Source organism: Oncorhynchus gorbuscha, linkage group LG03, assembly GCF_021184085.1.
Source record: "Oncorhynchus gorbuscha isolate QuinsamMale2020 ecotype Even-year linkage group LG03, OgorEven_v1.0, whole genome shotgun sequence".
NCBI classification, from domain to species: domain Eukaryota; kingdom Metazoa; phylum Chordata; class Actinopteri; order Salmoniformes; family Salmonidae; genus Oncorhynchus; species Oncorhynchus gorbuscha.
Genome location: NC_060175.1, coordinates 51,772,808 through 51,792,906, shown reverse-complemented (window position 1 = coordinate 51,792,906; position 20,099 = coordinate 51,772,808). Strand labels below are relative to the sequence as shown.

The 20,099-nt window shown below is 43.0% G+C and overlaps 1 protein-coding gene across 7 annotated transcripts in view; it reads left to right on the top strand.

The window, feature by feature from the left end:
* Positions 1 to 6,490: 6,490 nt before the first annotated feature.
* The window catches only part of LOC124031514 (protein 4.1-like), a 123,047-nt gene continuing 109,438 nt past the window's right edge, over positions 6,491 to 20,099 (top strand). For 6 of the 7 annotated variants that reach the window (XM_046342838.1, XM_046342837.1, XM_046342841.1 and 3 more), the window contains exon 1: positions 6,492 to 6,642. The gene's annotated coding sequence lies outside the window, so the exon portion shown is untranslated. Of the gene's footprint in view, positions 6,643 to 20,099 lie in introns of all 7 variants that reach the window. The other variant, XM_046342836.1, reaches the window with a different exon arrangement.

The following is a 20,099-nucleotide window of genomic DNA, read 5'->3' as shown; positions in this document are numbered from 1 at the left end:
GTTATGCTCATGATGTTAAATTGCAGGCGCATTTGCTACTATTTCGGAATGATTTGGAGCACAGTTGAAAAGTTAACGCGCTGTACTTTTCAATGCGTAATATATATAAGAGGTGTGTCGTGAAAGCTTGAGAAGAGGGTCAAATGCGTGTGCCTCACAGCCAATGCTTTGACAGCTCTGGATGAGAAGATTTCAAAGGTTTTGAAGAGCACTCTAAAAACACTCCACCAAGGCTAGCAGCAGCAGAGTGGCTGCGTCTCCATTTCTGCTATATTACATAATTTCACCAAACAATTATGATACAGAGTACCAAACCAAAGCCGTAACCTAACCCTGCTGTCGTGCTTCATAGCTGGCTGATTGGGATTTGCCATGATGAAAAAGGTCAATAACGTAAATCTCTGTGGCAAAACCAAATTCCTTCAACGGTGGGAGGTCTGTTGTCTCCTTGAACGTGTCTTTGTTTTGGCATTTTAGAACCTGGTGATTTATGTGGGAGCCAGCCACCACTCAATCCCAAACGCCTTCACTGGAGGCAGGGTCACATTATAGATGTTACCCTTACAAAGAAGATTGCAGTTCTGAAAGTGCAGTAACTGCAGTCGACTGTGGTATTTTGGACACAGTAATTGCAGAATAACTGCAGTGTACTGCAGTTATACTGCACTTTAACTACAATTACACTGAAAATGTACTGCAGTAAAACAAACAGTGTTATTTTGGAGACAGTATTTGCGTCATACTGCAGTTCAAATCAAATTGTGTTGTTTACATACACATGATTAGCAGATGTTAATATGAGTGTAGCGAAATGCTTGTGCTTCTAGTTCCGACAGTGCAGTAATACCTAACAAGTAATCTAACAATTCCCCAACAACTACCTAATACACACAAATCTAAAGGGGTGAATGAGAATATGTACATATAAGTATATGGATGAGTAATGGCCGAGCAGCATAGGCAAGGTGCAACAGATGGTATAAAATACAGTATATACATGTGATATGAGGAATGTATAATATGTAAACATTATTAAAGTGGCATTATTTAAAGTGACTAGTGTTCCATTTATTAAAGTGGACAGTGATTGGGTCTCAATGTAGGCAGCAGCTTCTCTGAGTTGGAGATTGCGGTTTAGCAGTCTGATGGCCTTGAGATAGAAGCTGTTTTTCAGTCTCTCAGTCCCAGCTTTGATGCACCTGTACTGACCTTGCCTTCTGGATGGTAGCGGTGTGAACAGACAGTGGCTCGGGTGGTTGTTGTCCTTGATTATCTTTTTGGCCTTCCTGTGACATCGGGTGCTATAGGTGTCATGGAGGGCAGGTAGTTTTCCCCCGGTAATGCATTGTGCAGACTGTACCACCCTCTGGAGAACCTTGCGGTTGAGGGCGGTGCAGTTGCCAATGCGCTGTTGTACCGTCTTCACCACACTGTCTGTGAGGGTGGACCATTTCAGTTTGTCTGTGACGTGTAAGCCAAGGAACTTAAAACTTTCCACCTTCTCCACTGCTGTCCCTTCGATGTGGATGGTGGGTGCTCCCTCTGCTGTTTCCTGAAGTCCACGATCATCTCCTTTGTTTTGTTGACGTTGAGTGAGAGGTTGTTTTCCTGACACCACACTCTGAGAGCTCTCACCTCCTAGGCTGTCTCATCGGTGTTGTTAATCAAGCCCACTACTGTTGTGTCATCTGCAAACTTGAGGATTGAGTTGGAGGCGTGCGTGGACACACAGTCGTGGGTGAACATGGAGTACAGGAGGTGGCTGAGCACACACCCTTGTGGGTCCCCAGTGTTGAGTGTACTGCAGTTATACTGCTCTCTGACTGCAATCTGTTTTCATAAGTGTAGGCAGTGGGGATGGGAGTTGTGTGCTGACTTTATACTCTTGTATAGTTCAACAGAAACAGTGCTAATCTGAAACATGGATGGTCCAAATCACAGGTTGAGAGTGACAGGACTCTCACTGACTACATGCCTAACATATTGATACATATTGATGTGCAGTGGTATACAGCTAGTGATTTCATCATCTTGCTGGCTGGCAAGTGTGTCTGTACTCCCTCGCAGCTACACTGAGTGGAGAGACGCTGTACTTTTCCACAGTGGTACTGGTCTGTTTGAAGGTAAACACACTCAGTGACGCATGCTTATTAATGTTTGTGGGGCAAAGGGAGTTCTAAGCATAGATCAGCGCTTCTAAGAAGGCAGTACATCATTATTTACATTATCTACAGCCCAGAGAAAGAGGGGAAAGTAGGAAATGATCTAAACCAGTGAGTAGGCTACGACAGGTCTACTGTAAGTGTCTGCTCTTTTTTTGTCTTTACTGCTTCGCCACATGAGAACATCATGCACGGCATGAAATAGTGGATTTTCCTACAATACAGTGGATTTGATAGGCCTAACAATAGACTGGCCTGGTCTTACAAACATGGTAAACGTAAATCCGTCAGACTGAAATGAGTATGATATGTAACGTTTGGTATGGTTACGTAAGACAGAAGGTTACTTAAGGCAAAAATGAAAGGAGGGTGGTTGGTCAGGGTGGTTGGGTCGGCATATAATGCAAACGTCTAATAATCCAAAGTTTGCATGTTCAAATCTCATCAGACAACTTTAGCATTTTATCTGATTAGCAACTTTGCAACAACTTACTACTTTTTGGCTACTTTGTTACTAACACATATGTCTAGCAACCCAAAGATTGTGTGTTTGACTCTCATCACAGGTAACTTTAGCATTTTAGCTTATTAGCAACTTTGCAACTTCTATTGCAACTTCTTAGCATGTTAGCTAATCCTTCCCCTAACCTCAACTCTTTAACCTAACCTTAACACCTAGCCTAGCTAATGTTAGCCACCTAGCTAATGTTAACGTTAGCCATCTAGCACCCTAGCTAACGCTGGCCACAACAAATTGGAATTCGAACATATCATACAAAATAGATGATGGACATCCACAATTGAATACATCCCATACGAAACATAACATATCCTACTAAATGGAGGGAAACAGATTTACATTTACTATGTTACATCTACTAGTGATGCATGGGCCACCTCATAACCCCCATCCATGTGGAAATAGGGGTGCACAGGTTTAGGGCCATTAAATATTGTGTGGATGAAGGGTGGGTGTGTGGCGGGCGGGTTGAATAAAGAGTAACTAATAGCCTACCTTAACAAAATCCATACATGTATAATTCTTGTGCAATTTATATCTGTAGGGTACATTGCAGTTTTTCTTTAATTATTTTAGGCTATCTAGGAATAGTGCATAAGCCTACATTCGAGGGCCTAACTATACACGCGCCATATAGCCTACACGCCAATCGACAAATGCTTTTGAAAACGTTCAGAAAAGGTTGACCTCAATCCACAGAGGCAAAATGGACAATGCCAGAGTTTAATTCAATAAGACAAAAGCTGTGAAATGGAGAGTTGAAAATGAAGAGAAGGGAGGGACAGAAAAGTAACGCTTGAGAAAGATTTGGTGAAGTTGTAAAAGAGGATGATAGCAGTGCATTCGGAAAGTATTTGACTTTTTACAAATGTTGTTATGTTATAGCCTTATTCTAAAATGGATTCAACCCCCCCCCCCATCAATCAACACAATATCCCATAATGACAAAGCAAAAACAGGTTTTTACAGATGTTAGCAGATTTATTTAAAAAAATAACTGAAATACCCGTTTGGCGCAGTGGTCTAAGGCACACCATCTCAGTGCAAGTGGTGTCACTACAGTCCCTGGTTTGATTCCAGACTGTATCACATCCGGATGTGATTGGGAGTCCCATAGGGCGGTGCATAATTGGCCCAGCGTAGTCTGGGTTTGGCCGGGGTAGGCCGTCATTGTATTAAATAATTTGTTCTTAACTGACTTGCCTAGTTAAATAAAAGTTAAATTTTTACAAATTAAGTATTCAAACCCTTTGCTATGAGACTCAAAATTGAGCTCAGGTGCATCCTGTTTCCATTGATCATCCTTGAAATATTTTACAGAGTCCACCTGTGGTAAATTCAATTGATTGGATATGATTTATAAAGGCACACACCTGACTATATAAGGTCCCACAGTTGACAATGCATGTCAGAGCAAAAACCAAGAGACAAGATTGAGGGAATTGTCCGTAGAGCTCCGAGACAGGATGGTGTCGGGGCACAGATCTGGGGAAGTGTACCAAACCATTTCTGCAGCATTGAAGGTCCCCAAGAACACAGTGCAGCACTCCACCAATCAGGCCAGACGGAATCCACTCCTAGGTAAAAGGCACGACAGCCTGCTTGGAGTTTGCCAAAAGGCACCTAAAGGACTCTCAGACCATGAGAAACAAGATTCTCTGGTCTGATGAAACCAAGATTGAACTCTTTGGCCTGAATGCCAAGCGTCAAGTCTGGAGGAAACCTGGCACCATCCCTAAGGTGAAGCATGGTGGTGGCAGCATAATGCTGTGGAGATGTTTTTCAGCATCAAGGGCTGGGAGACTAGTCAGGATTGAGGCAAAGATGAACAGAGCAAAGTACAGAGAGATCCTTGACGAGAACCTGCTCCAGAGCACTCAGGACCTCAGACTGGAGCGAATGTTCACCTTCCAACAAGACAATGACCCTAATCAAACAGGCAAGACAATGCAGGAGTGGCTTCGGGACAAGTCTCTGAATGACCTTGAGTGACCCAGCCAGATCCCGGACTTGAACCCTATCTAACATCTCTGGAGAGACCTGAAGATAGCTGCCCAACCTGACAGAGCTTGAGAGGATCTGCAGAGAAGAATTTGAGAAACTCCCCAAATACAGGTTTGTCAAGCTTGTAGTCATACCCAAGAAACCTTGAGACTGTAATCGCTGCCAAAGGTGATTCAACAAAGTACTGAGTAAAGGGTCTGAATACTTATGTAAGTGTAATATTTCAATGTATTTTTTATACATTTGCAAAAATGTCTAAAAACCTGTTTTTGCTTTGTCATTGTGGTGTATTGTGTGTAGATTGATGAGGAAAATTAACAATTTAATCCAGTTTAGAATAAGTCTGTAATGTAACAAAATGTGCGACAAGTTAAGGGGTCTGAATACTTTCCAAATGCACTGGATGTGTGGTGATTGAGACTCTATACATATTCGACAGTCACAAAAGGGGGACATTAAATAGGCCTATGGCACATTAAGGGAACTGTATTCAAACCCTTTGCTATGAGACTCGAAATTGAGCTCAGGTGCATCCTGTTTCATCCTTGAAATGTTCCTTGAAATGTTTTAAATGCCTACTGTTCAGATGGGTTAAAATTGAAACTGAAATCTAAACACTGACTGCAGGTCTATAACCTCTCTCACAGCCTTAATATTAACTCCTGCAAAATTAAGCATTTCTTGCAGTAAAAGGATACACCAAATGTTCATTTGGGAACAGGAGTGGAGAAATGATTTCTTTCAGCATCTTGAGAAAATGCAAATGCTGTTAGACACCTTCTGTTGAAATCTTATCAGAAACCTGTTTTGTTGTTTTCACAGCTTTCTATTTTCTTACAACCATCAAACTGACGTGACTTGGAAATTTTGAACAGAAAATCTTTTCTGTTTTTTTCTTTTGTTATTGCATTTTCTCCCCAGTCCCTAAATTCCTGGCAATGCAGATGACAGAGAGAGAACGTTACAGATGTCAACTAGATTTATGACATTATTCTGGTTTATTTTGTCTTGTAGGGCACCATATAATGACAGAAGAGAAGCTGCATGTAATAAATTATAGACAAGTTGACTAACAAATAGCCTCGGAAATTATAAGCAGAAATCAGGCAACAACAAAAAACCTGCACCCAATGTCATAAATCGTTCTGCTGTCTTTGATTGTAGCCTACAGCTAATTTTCTATACTAACGGGTTAGGGTTGGGTGCAGTCTTCAGATGTTCACTTTATCACATAGTCGGGGCGGACCGGGTGAGTTATTAGCAATTGCGGGCGGGCGCGGTTGAGCAAACAGCCGAGTCGCGCACCACTAACGTGTACCCCTGAGTTCAGGTTGAATAGATTGACATACTTTCAACTAATAGCCCTACAGAACAAACCCTTTTATTTGCCTTTTTTTAAAACAATTAGAACATGATAGGGTTATTGTTTAACCAAGAAGGAAAACTATAAATGCATGTTCTCACTTAAGTAGTCCTACCATAGTTTACACAGGTGGTAATCTATGTCGCATGTATAAACCATTCATAATGAAAAGGCCCTGACTTGATGGACCAATTTCACCATGCCTGTTATAGTCTTCTATATGCAAAATAAGAAGAAAATCGTCGCATATTCTACACTACCTGAATAGGGGTTTGTGTTATGACAATGATGATATAAATCAAAGTCATTGCAGTGCCAAAGAAGTGAAGGCCGTTCTCTGCGTGGGGGAAAAGCAAGCTCCCGCTGGTTACTGGGATCCCGAGACTTGCGCGTCTTTCTCTACCACACAGCCTCTGTCCCTCCCTCTTTCACTCTCCTTCTCTTCCTCATACTCACTCGAAGCTCGCTCACTCCCTCATACTGCTGTTCCCCTTAAAGCAGGGAATAACGACGGGGCGGAGGCACTATTGGATTGATTTGCCCGCGGTGCGCAACGTCAATGGTCCACACCTGGATGTGAGTTTGACGGAAAGGTAGGTAGCAACATTTTGCATTGTATTATTTACATTTCAAAGCCTACATGCGGTACTTCCATGTCATCATAGGGAATAGTTTATTACGCGACAATATCTTACTTCTAAATAAATTGTTGCAAATGCATGCAAAAAAAGAATCCACTATTGTTGCTCCGGCTAACGCTGTCCACAACACACACGTCCAAAAATGTACTTGTGCCTCGTTTTTTAAATATAAAATGTTGGTATGCTATAAGGCCATTTGTGGGCTATGCTGGATTCCGTTACTTTGTGATTTTTCTTCTTCTCCTTGATGTAGCCATACCGTACTATTTAGTGGGATTGGCTACAATCATGTTGTGCAATGGTATTCCATGTGAAAGACACACTAGACCGAAATGTTTTTCACTATTTTACATTTTGTAAGGGAGACCATGTCAATGCTTGGTTATTCTGCAATAATTCCATTCCATACGATTTAATTTATGCTCCTCGAGCATAAAGCGAATATGATTCGGAATATGTTTGGTGGAACATGCCCATAGCCTCATCATCATAACATCCCATATGCGCACACAGGAAATTGTGTGAAGGCGATGTGTGGCATGAGGTGATAGGAAATAAACGTTTCATTTCCATGGCGCGTCCTATGGCTCCAGAGGCGCTACTTGTAGCGTCAATGACGCGGCTATTCGCCGGACAGCCCCCGCCCTAACTCCTGACAGAATTAATAACAAACCTAGCCTACTCTTCATGATAGTCATCTAGCCACGATGTCATAAAGAGCCAGTAGACCTACACAAAGAATGAAGAATTACTCCATTAGATGTAACGGTTCTTAAAGGGAGAAGGGAGTTCCCAGTAATGAGAATAAAAAGTTGTCATCATACACATCCCTATATGTTATTAGTATCACAGGAACCTTGTGGTGTCGTGAAGTGAGGGTAGCCTTGGGGTGACTGCCTGTTAAGCCCAAGGCTGTGTTAGCCTCCTGGGGATGGTTGCCCGTGCAGAGGACAGAAGAGAGCACCTTCTATTCTATTATGGTATGTTCTGTTATATGACCACTCAGGTGGGTGGCATCTTGTTTAAGGCCCATGTAGCGGAGTGAATTTAGATAGCTGATTACACAGTCAATCCTTGAGCACTTATGTTGAATACACTGCCAGGTATGCTGGCATGCAATTGCTCACAAAGTGCTTTCACCTTTTATCATACCAGTTTCACCAGGCATTACAATCCATATCCAGTCAAATGCCTCACCTCTGCATCCCTTTGTTAAGCCTGCGTAACAGTGTGATGGCTTGAATCCCACTCACTCTTAAAACTAGCAGACTCTCACTCCCACTCACCTTCATGTTCACCTCCACGGGAGATGCTGTATAGCTTTAGTTGTTGTTTCTGTTCATTTCAGCCCTGCGCAGCTATCTCATAGTATGTCTCTGGGTGACAATTGTCAGTCTTACTTGGCTTGAGTATTGCTGCTTGTAAACCAATGTTAATTCACACCATCTCTCGTGACTGCAATATATCGATTTGTTTTCGTCCATGGGCTTTAATTTGTCTCGGTCCTGCTGTCGAGGCAAATTGGATCTTCTATCCCATCTCAAAGTTAGCACAATCCACCTGCCTGCCTTTCCCCAGACACGCCCATCTCACACAGTGCACACACACTCCACCTGACTGATGCTTATGCACACGCACGCACGCACACACACATATACACACGTATGCGTAACATGTTGAGACACCGATCCAAACGGCAAACACAGTCCCATTTCACACCGTCTCTGAAACACCCAAACACCGCCAGGGGTGCATGTTCAGTCTGGCATTTCTAAAATGACTCAGTGTTTGACGTTTCTCAAAGGCATTTGTATGAACTGTGGACAGAATATTGAGTGACTGACAGCCCATCACCAATACCTAATCACTGATTGTTGTGGCCTTTGTCCAGATAATCACACCAAAGAAGGTATTCCTACTGTCACACTGGTATAAAGGATTTTGGAGACAGGCGCAGGAATACACAATAGGGTTTTTTAATACACCCAAAACAAACACGTATACAAAAAACACTGAGCTGTACCCAAACAAAAGAGCGAGGGTAAACCATCGATGAACGACACCCGTAATACACACTATATATAGCAGGCAGCATAACAGCTGCACCAACGCATAGGTACTCACACCACCTACGGACATGGGAACAGTAACCGGCAAAGGCAGTGGGAACATATATAACATACTAATCAGGGGAAATGTGAACCAGGTGTGTGTAATCAGACAAGACAGTCCGGGGTTGATGATAATGAGTCCCTTTCAGTGAAGCCGAGAAAGCCGGTGACGTAGACCTCCGGAACTGGTAAACAGAATGAGCAGCAGTACCGGGGGGAATCCGTGATACCTACAGATACAGTGGGGCAAAAAAGTATTTAAGTCAGCCACCAATTGTGCATCTTTTTAAGTGGGAGAACTTGCACAATTGGTGGCTGACTAAATACTTTTTTGCCCCACTGTACTTTCACTGTGAGGGTGTACAGTGGAAGCATCTGGCAGAAGTTAAATGAAATGTCTCATTCAGAAGACTAGAGCAGGCTCTGCTGCGTGCTCAGACTGGTCCATGTATGGTGGTGGTCTCATCTCTGACCATCATGCTTCTGAGGCCTTTCTGGTTTCCTTGACAGCAAATACATAAGATCTGGACAGGGTTTCCCAAAAGCATTGTAGCTCTAAGATCATCTTTCGTTCATTTAGTTTCAATGGAATTAAGAAGATCTTAGTGCTACGATGCTTTCGGGAATCCCAGGCTTGTTTCAGATCAGATGCTTCAATAAAAATGTAACAACTTTAGGTTCTCACAAAAGGCAAACATCTCTTCAGTGTATTTAACCAACACGAACTACAATGCGTGTACAAAACATTAAGAACACCTGCTCTTTCCGTGACAGACTGACCAGGTAAATCCAGGTGAAAGCTACGGGCCCTTATTGATGTCACTTGTTAAATCCACTTCAGTCAGTGTAGATGAAGGGGAGGAGACAGGTTAAAGAAGGATTTTTAAGCTTTGAGACACTTGAGACATGGATTGTGTATGTCTGCTATTCAAAGATCCCTTTGAATGGGGTATGGTAGTAGGTGCCAGGCGCACTGGTTTGTGTCAAGAACTGAAACATTGCTGGGTTTTTCGTGCTCAGTTTCCTGTGTGTATCAAGAATCGTCCACCACCCAAAGGACATCTAGCCAACTTCACACAACTGTGGGAACCATTGGAGTCAACATAGGCCAGCATTCCTGTGGAACGATTTCGACACCTTGTAGAATCCATGCCCTGACGAATTTAGGCTGTTCTGAGGGCAAAATGGGGAGTAGTGCAACTCAATATTAGGAAGGTGTTCTTAACGTTTTGTACGTTCAGTGTATGTTATGTGTGTCGCACTGATACAATGGACATGGTCATTTGTGAGGCTTAGGGGGGGGGGGGGGGGGGGTTGTTTTGCCTTCAGTAGACAATTGACCTCTTCATGGAGCTCTATGGTACTCTTCATAGGGCTGTATTCTCCATTACTGTTAACATTTGTCATGCCTCATACAGTATCTGACTGTGGCACATTAAGGTGAACAGCTTGCTACTGGAATTCTTATTTTTATGGAGGCGTTTACTTTGGAAAGCTTTCAAGTTGTTTAGTTTTGGACTGAATGGAATGTTGATTTGAAGAGCTGTTGTCTACTCTCCACTTGAATTTGAACTTGGCACAGGATGGACATTTTGTTGTTATGAGACTGGATTAATGATGCTGCAACATTAACAACAAAGTAGCCATTTAATTCACCGAACCCGGCTAAATTAAGCCATGCATATAATGAAATAACTTGTGTCAATTGCCTTCCTGTGATCTAGCTATGTGAGGAATGCTTACCAAAAGCCTCGGTCAAATGACCATCTTCCTTGTGTAAAATACATGTGGTAAATATTTAATCTGTTGATTCAATCAGCTATCCAGCACGTGCTGGTGAAGTCACTGATGTTTAGCCACAGGACATAATCCTCTTTTTGTTTGGGTCTGAAAACTGGAACGAGGCTATGATAGAAATGCTCCATTAGGCCCTATTCCCACTACGATAGACGAAGGAGAGTCAGAGGAGCGGAGTGGCAAAAGCGATTTCTACTTTTCATTTCACATTACATCCATGTGTTTCCTTTCGCTGTGACTGGCAACATGTCATTCTTGGTCAGCAAACTCAAATTGACCATATATCAGTCGCCGCTAGCCAGCAAGCACAAACTATTTAACAATTCAAGCGACTTTTTCTTCTAAAACATATTACAATATTGAATAATGCAACCAACCCATATTACACTCTTGAATAATGCAACAACCAAAAGCATGTGCAGACAATTAAAGGGTTTATTTTCTCGTCCGTACACAATGAATTGACTGACAATAGACAGCTAACACCTCAAAAGTCTCAATGTACAGACATTTTCCTTATTTAAACAAAAAAACATCTGTTTAAAAAAACATTGCTATGCTATTACAATTTTTTACTGTAATATTGTTGGCTCAACAAGACAATTCTGTTTACACTGCTCTGCGGCTTAGAGGGGGGCAACTGTAGGGCGAGTGTCGGGCGCAACGTCTGGAGGTAGCTGTGGAGACGTGACAAGTACACCAGTTTACCTTGTAGTATGTGTAGACGCTTAGATCCAACCTCTTCAGACATTTATGCTCAAATCATTACTAAGTAGACCTCTATTTCTTCATCTGTATCATCTTGTTCTTTCAGCAGTTTCTTCCACCCCAGCTTGTTTTTATAGTTGGTTTGTATTTGTTAAATCCCTCTCTCTTAGCCAGCGCGGTCTTTCTTGCACAGCCTACACAGTCCGAGTCAGCAGCCTTACTGGGTAGAGCTTGTCAGACAGTAGCTTTGTTAACATTAGGCCTGGAACACTCCTGTGAACAGTTTAGGTCTCCCCTGCCCAGAGCATCACTTGCCTGCCTACACTCTTAAAAATAAAAGTGCAAGTTGGAACCAAATAAGCTTCTTTAGAGCAAAGCCATAGCGGAACCATTTTAGGGTCTCTGAAAAATGATAAATGGGGATGATTCCTTGAAGAACCATACAAAAATCCCAAACCGGCCCGCCAGGACCGGAATTAAATAGCCCTGCTGTAGAGTTTTAAGCCTTATTTGCATATTTCCCAGGGTGGATTTTAAGTGAATTTTAGATTTACCAGTAACACCCACGACTGTGTTTGCTAGTGACAGAGGACATGGTTGTTGCATTCATTCATTTTCAGTCTTGTGGCCTTCACCAAATGAGATCCTAAGAGAATATGTTGTCATTAAATTACATTCTTTAAGACAATACATATTTCATAAGGCCTATTTCTTAACAGAAGCCTAGTTTATCCTAATACAGTTAGTCCGAAACTCATATTTTACAGCCTGCTAGTCATATTATGCTGGTTTGCAAAGTGATGTCTAATTCCTGTTGGAATCCAGCCGGAGTGGGGATTATCCAATTTTTTTCACATTTTTACTCACCTGCAACCTGGGTTGGGAAGACCAAGATATGAGACTGCCTTAAACATCTAAATTGGAACAACCATTTCAGTAACAGGTGCAATAAGCAATTGGATTATTTTAGGAAAATGTATTATTTATATTTGAGTAGCATAAGATGACTCAATCAATCAATGTACATGCAAGAAAATAGATATTGAAACAAACAATTCTAAAAATCAACCTGCCATAGAGCATGCTGGGAAATATGATATTGGTGGGTGTGGTTTTGGTTCAACTCTGGTTATTACCACCAACACTGGAGTTCTTACACACCACTGAGTGTTCATTTAACTATTTACAATGTAAAGGCAAGAGTTCTCCAAGGAACCTTACGAGCTGGGGAATAGGCATTTATGAACACTTTTTGTCAGTGTACTGAGAGACTTGGATGAAAGAGAACTGCTGGCATGATATCACATCATATCACTCCCCTGACAGCTCTTTCTCTGTCTGTGTCTGTCTCTAAGCTTTTGTATGTCTCTATGGTAAACGTGTGGCACATCTGTCTCACTCTGGGGTCATGTAGATACACTACGACCAACTCATGTATGTGTCTGTGTTTGTTATATGCTTGAGGCTGGAATTTCAGATCACAACATGCTGATTTAAGCCACCCAAGCTATAGACTGTTCACTCTACTACTGTCCAGCAAATAGTGCCTGAGCATCTGCTCAGACAGATTCTACCCCCAAGCCATAAGACTGCTAAATAACCACAAGACTGCTAAATAGTTAGTTGCACTGACTCTATGCACATTCTCAAGACTATATATACACTCACACTCACTACACTGACACTCACAGAAATCCCAAACACATTCACATACACTACATACGCACACACACATCATATGCTGCTAATTTGTCCTTTATTTGATAATTTTTTATTATCTATCCTGATGCCTTGTCACTTTACCCTGCTTTTTATGTACATGTCTACCTCAAAATTCTCATACCCCTGCACAGTGATATGGTACTCTGTATATTGCTTTATTCATATATTTTTTTAATTTTTTTAAAACTTGGCATCATTGGAAAAGGCTCGTGAGCAAGTATTCCACGGTAAAGTCTACACCTGATGCATACGGCGCATGTGACCAACAACGTATTGTTTTGATTTTCCCTGATTTGCAATTCAAATGAGGAAGTATGAAGCCTTCACTGGGTCTGAGGCACAGAGGCAGTGCTCCTCGCTCTGCTCAGTCTTTACCTGGAGACAACCAGCTCCTGTACCCCATGTTAACCTCATAGACTGATCCTACTACTCATTACCACGTTACAACATGCTGCCGTCATCGTTGGAAAATAGAAGTGCATTATCTTGCATGTATCATTATTCATTTATTACAGCACCAAACCAGAGGACATATGTACACAGACATTAGTACGTGGGCTTTACGGTGCGGCGTGTGTTGAGGACAAGAGTGTATGCTTTAGTCTGTGTCTCCACTGAGCTGTCATTGCTGCTGGCCCTGTGGAATGTTCCCTGGCTCCGTGTTGTAACTGGGTGAATCTGGTCACGTCTCATGCAGCGGTGCAGGGACCAGTCGGAGGGAGTCACAGAGACGAGCCACGGGCTTGGTCAGAGACACTGTACTACTGAGAACACACAATACACAGAAGAGGAGACTTTGCTTTACGCTGCTCTCTGAGGTTAGGATGGTACGGTCTGTTCTGGATAGTGCCATTCATGTTGTTGTTGTAAAGTGTGGCGTTTCTGAGGAGTGATCACGTGCTTTTGTCTTGTGGGAGTGGGTGACATACTGTTTTTAAATTGTGAGGGATGTGGAAGGATATTACACTGATTGATGGCTGATATTTTGAGAGATACCTGTAAAACACCCGTTTGAAATGAGCGATACAGTGTACAGGATAAGACACACCTGCAACGAACGGTAAGCAAAGTATAAGTCGGAGCAATAAGAGACCTGAAAAGCAGATGAAAGGATTGTAATCTCATTAGTGAGGAAACAATGATGCCTTTAAAAAAAGGACAAGGAAAATGTTTCCATAATACCATGGCGTGGAACTGCCCAGGGGGAGTTGAATGTCTATTCATGCTCTGGGATTGAATTAGGCCTTACAAGAGGTGTAGTGGAATCATTGCAGTCTTTTCAAACGTCGAATTACACCGCAACAGAGTAACTCCCTTGATTTAACGCATGGAGGGTTGCGTTCCCTCGTGGTCAGACTGTTGGCAAACACAGTCGATGGCTGAATTTTTGAATGCAATATTAGTCCAATGTTTTATTTCTGTGCCACTCCTAGACTGCGGTAATTCAGATGATTTATCTGATTGAATCTTCAACCTTGTTGATTACTGAAGCGCTGCCATCACAGGTTTTAAGGAGAACCATAGGACTATTTGCTGTCTCTGACCGCTGGGGACAATGGGTATTGTCTTGCCATAGGAAGTCAATGGGTGTCTCTTTTCAATGGGCTAGACAGCCAGTGGGTTGTTGCGGTTTCTAATGACTGCTGGGCAATGAGCTGTCTCTCCTCTCTATGTGTTCTCTCTGGCATCATGCCTCTTTCTCGTATTCCCTCAGTGTTGTCCCTTCACCTCCTACTACTGTCTGCTCAGGAGATTTATTTGTATCATTTTTTTCAACGTACTGATTCACTGGCACCTCTCTCGCATCAGTTCTGATGAGATGGGTGTTCTGCTACTGTAAATCGTAGGGAGCTGCTATTTCATTTCCTTAAGACGGTTTTAGTCCTGTCTTTTATTTCCAGCTTGCCATCATAGCTCGTGGCGTGTGATGAGAAGTGTCACTTTGTCCTTCTGAAGGGGAGGCAGAGCCAGCCCAGAGAGGGAGTGGAGCATCCAGTCTGTTCTCCAGAGCTGCAGAAGCTCTCTGTGCTCCTGCTGATTGCAGTGAGTCAGCAGGTTCTGAGGCTGGGATGAATTTCTCTCTCTTTTTTTCTTACATACCTGCCCCCCCCCCCTGCCCCCGTCTCCCCTCCTTTTTCAGGGATGAGTCATGCCTCTCTGATCAAGTGGGATGGTGATTACATGTGCATGCTTCATGCCTCAATGTCTTTCACCCCAGCTCAGACAGTGGGGGTGTGCTCTTCTCTTTGTGCTACTGTATCTTACAGCCATCCAGTATCTCAGGGATTCAGTGATGTTGATTGGTGGAGGAGTTGTGTAGCTGTCTGTAGCTCTATGCAGCCAGTGATGTTGGCAGGTAGCCTAGTGGTTAGTGTTGGGCCAATAACCGAAAGGTTGCTAGATTGAACCCCTGACCTGACAAGGTACAAATTTGTCTTTCTGCCCCTGAACAAGGCCGTTAACTCACTGTTCCTAGGCCATCATTGTAAATAAACATTTGTTCTTAACTGACTTGCCTAGTTAAATCAAATTTGAAAAGAAAATGTCACTGCAGAATGTGTTTTTCCTATTGTCTGTCCATGACCTCAGCGACGCTTTAACTCTCCACTGTAATAAACATCAGAGATTGTAATTAGCCTGTCAGGAGATTAAATGAGAAAGGTTAATCAGTGCACATGTGAACTGGGACATTCGATTCATGCCGCGTTTGTTTTTATGTTTTGATGATGGCAAGTTCCCATGATCTATGCACAGTTAGTGCTGCAGAAAGTACTACCATCAAACTGGATATTGCAGGGCAGACCGGCTGGACAGGGGCGACACCACATCAAGAAAAAACATTCTTTGTCTTTGTTTTCACTCAATTCCCAGTGCTAGCTTCCCTGGTCAGGATGCTTGTTGATGTTTTTAGGCTAGTCGCGTAGCAGCAGAAGGTGTGTGGAATAGTTAGGGTCTGAGGAGCAGAGGAGAGGAGACTACTCCTAGTCCCGCTGGGCCTGTCTTGTGGCTCCCAAACTGGTCAGACAGGTTGGATAGGAGATCCCGGATGTGCCTCACCATACTGCACTTGGTGTATGCCTGCTGTGTGCTTAGAGATCTATAGACAATGTACAGGATTATTTTCAAGCTAACCGATATCAATGTATGTGTGAATGACGTCTGGTCTCAGGTAATTGTTGGTTTGTATGTAGTGTGTGTGACTGTGACAGGGGTGAGGCGTCTGCCGCCTGTTATTATGTCACAGTGCTACTTTACCCCTGATGCCTGACACAAGGACACTCCCAGCTCCTCTATCATGACCATGAGCACAGCAACACACAGTATCTCTCTGCAATCAGCTACCAACTCTGCTCTTTCTCCCTGCAGACAGAACCACACTGCCAACTTTGGTCCTGGAATACTCAAATAGCCATATAATTGACTCCAATATGTCAATGGGTGTGAGTGTCTCGGCCGTTTTAGAACTTATTAAAACCGTACATGCTTCCTACGATTTAAGATTCAGACCAGAGACTCACGTCCAGGGTGAGTTTCATAGTCACATTTCACACATTCTGTTCCTCATAAACAGGGCGATTTTACTGGGGATATTAAAGGGCTGACATTAAATGTCTTAGTCAGGAGGACGTTAGACCGCAACCATTATATGACCTACGTACAGGCCTGCTGTCGAACATCTAGACTACACCACAGCTCCATCCTAAAGGACTAAAAACTGAAACCGAGTGATATGATTTGATAACGGTGTGTGTGTGTGTGTGTGTGTGTGTGTGTGTGTGTGTGTGTGTGTGTGTGTGTGTGTGTGTGTGTGTGTGTGTGTGTGTGTGTGTGTGTGTGTGTGTGTGTGTGTGTGTGTGTGTGTGTGTGTGTGTGTGTGTGTGTGTGTGTGTGTGTGTGTGTGTGTGCGCGCGTGTGTGTGGCAATCCCGATCTATTGATCAGTAGACTAACAATGATGTTTAAATCACTTCTCTGCTTTTTATATCAACTCAGAACTGAAACGGGTGACACGACTTGATAACAACACCGCCGTTCAATTGTGTTCAACTGTATGACAAATCCTGATGTGTTCAGCAGTCAACAATTAGGGGGCTTGTTTGTGTTGTTGTGCTCACTGATGCACTGTTATCAGCAGAAGGAGGAAACAGAGCTCTCGGTTCTCCTCAGCACCTGCATGCAGAGCTACCATAAACCCCTCAGTCGTGAAGAGAGCCCACGCATTGTTGTGGCGCTCTATGAGCAGATCGCCGTGTTTCTCAACTACAGGCTGTATAACTGTAATAACTATTCATTGGTAGTTGAGTCCGTTAGTTAGTGTAGATACGTTAGCACTAGTAGTCATTAGATAAAGTGAATTTCCCCCATGCAATGTAAAGCCCTTTGATCGAGACAAACAAAAAAAAGCAGTCTATTAATCGAATCCATTATTAGTATTTGTTGCATAGTTCCACAGTTTGAGATCCTAGCATTTGTTCTGCTCTCCACACAGATCTTTCTGTGGTACATTGATTCTCATCATGAAAACAGCCAAAAAGGTCCTTGATAATTCGTATCATGATGTTGAAGTGTAGCCGCTATGGTACCGCTCTGCTGCTGCATTCCTTTTGGACATTGACACTAGCACACAGTGCTGCCAACTCCTCCACAGTGCACTGATGCTTTCAGCTAGCACTCAGTAGACCCTCTATTCTGATGCACACAATGGTCTTAAACAAGAGACTGGTTTACTGGACTGACAGCAAGTCTTAAACAGTTAGCTCGTCGGCTCAGCAGTAAAGGCATTGACTGGGTGACTCTTAGTTAGGCCTCTCTGTGTCTAGATGGCAGTAACATTGAGCTCCCCGTTCGACCCCTTTACTAGCTCCCTGTCACTGACACCAATAACACACAGAGTCCCTTTAGCTTCCTTTCAGGCATGCTCTGATCCTAATAAGGAGATGAATGGCTCTATACAAACAGGAGAGTGAGCTGAGCTGGGACTGGACCCATGCCCACTGCCAGCCTCTCCTTCTAAAATGTCTGTCTCTCTCCCCCAGAGCCTCTCCTCGCAGACTCACCCAGCCTCCTCTACCAGCCTCCCCCTGCTTCTCTCAGCTCTCAGCTCTTTGGGTAGAATGACCAGGTCCCATGTAGCTGGAATCAGGATGTAACAACGGAGAGAGGGCAGTAGGAACTAGTATTGCCACAAACACTTCCACCCTTCAGGACTCTCTCCCTCCGAGGCAGGCAGACCAAAGCATGCCAAATGGGCACCAGCTGACAGAAAAAGACGAGATTCTTTTGTGCTAAAACACATCTGTAGTGGCTGTCAGCGAATGACAATCCCCATGTAAGAAGTCATTGTTTTTGTGTTTTTAAGAAAATGGGAGTTCACTGGGGCAGTATTTCCACTTGGCAACTGAGCATGTGCCAATCAGGGATAGGATTTCCCAAGGGAGGCCTTTTCAACTAGTCTTCCATTTAATATAGCTCTGCTTCCATGGTAACTCTGTCTCCCTCATACAGAAGGGTGCTGTTCTCTTTGTTGAATGTTTTATACACTAGCGGTCTTTTGTAGGTCTTAGTTGACATCTTAATTTCTTTATAAATGTGTCAGAAAGGAGTGGTGTCGACTCAAACGGTGTGCCTGCCGCACACATTCATAGCAGAAGTGTTGAATATGAGTATAAATGGTAACACCCCAGAGAATGTACAGTACTGCACACAGAAGCAGTTCATATACTTTTGAGCTTTTCAGATTAGGTTGAAATACAGTATTTGTTGCCACTGAATCTCTGGTCTTCAGGCTTTTTAAAGGACAAAACTGTAAGCCTTCATACCCACGTCTATCGACTATTGTGGAAAACAAAAATGAAAATCTTTCATTCCCTCACATACTATGGTATGTCTTGATATGTTCTGGCTTCTCGTCTTTACACATTACTCTAACATGCCATAGGACCCACCCCCGCATGTCCTTCTCATTGGTTCTTTGCAACTCCTTCAATACAGTGGCATGCTGTCAGCTCAGGGACTGAATGTGCACATCAGGGTTACCCAACCGACGGCCCGTGGTTGATTTTTATTTGGCCCCCTTATGTGTATTTTGTTGATGTTGTTGGGCATGACTGTAAAAACACCAGCAAATCAGCTCCAAGTGATTTTAATTTTGGAAATGTATTCCAAAGTATTCCCACGCATAACAGAGAGATAGATGTATGTGATCGAGTACAAGGTGTGCCATAATTATGTTTGAGTCAAATATGATATCTGTTTGGGCTTCCTGCAGGTCAATTTGCAGTCTACAAATGATTTGTGGAAGCTCCCCCTGATCATCCACTCAAGAGAAAATCGGCTTGCCGCTGAACCTAGTTGATGATCCTCGCTGTAGATCTTCTACTGTTGAGGTGATGGAGCTGATGTAAATGGACAGTCTTTAATTCCAGTCGACAGACTATACATTAATTCCATTACCAGCCGAGAAATCGGGCAGGCAGTCCTCCTGTGTTCTGTTCTGTTTTTAGTGTTGGACTTCATTCTCACTAGGTAGCCGAAGGGTCCAACAGCCAGTGTGTATGTAAGCAGATGCTTGAGTCAACACCTGTGGTCACTGCCCGCTGTCTAGTCACACAGATGCTAGGCTTTGCCAGCAAGTTTCACAGTTAAAATGTATATAACGCACGATTGGCATATTTTGTAATGATTATAGTTTTGGCTGGCATTTATTGCAGTCTTTTTTGGGGGGGCTACAATTAGATTTTGAGAGTCACTGACTGGAAGGAAATTCTGTGTTCTCACCATCAATTAAATTGAATAAACTCGCATCTCTGCTTTGAGAGTGATGAATTTTTTTTTATAGGGTCACGAATCGTATCTGTTTCCACAGCAACCACAATGATTTGCAGGCAGCTTATGGTCAGTGGATTGCTATTTGCAGCACTACCGTTTGCTGATGACAGACCTACCAATGGCCGTTCAGAGTTTCGTCTGTATAGCCTTTGGCTGCATTTATTTATACAGTATCTGCATTCTCATAATTATGGATCAGCCAAAGTAAGACTATCATTATGATTCAGTAAAATCAAACAAACGA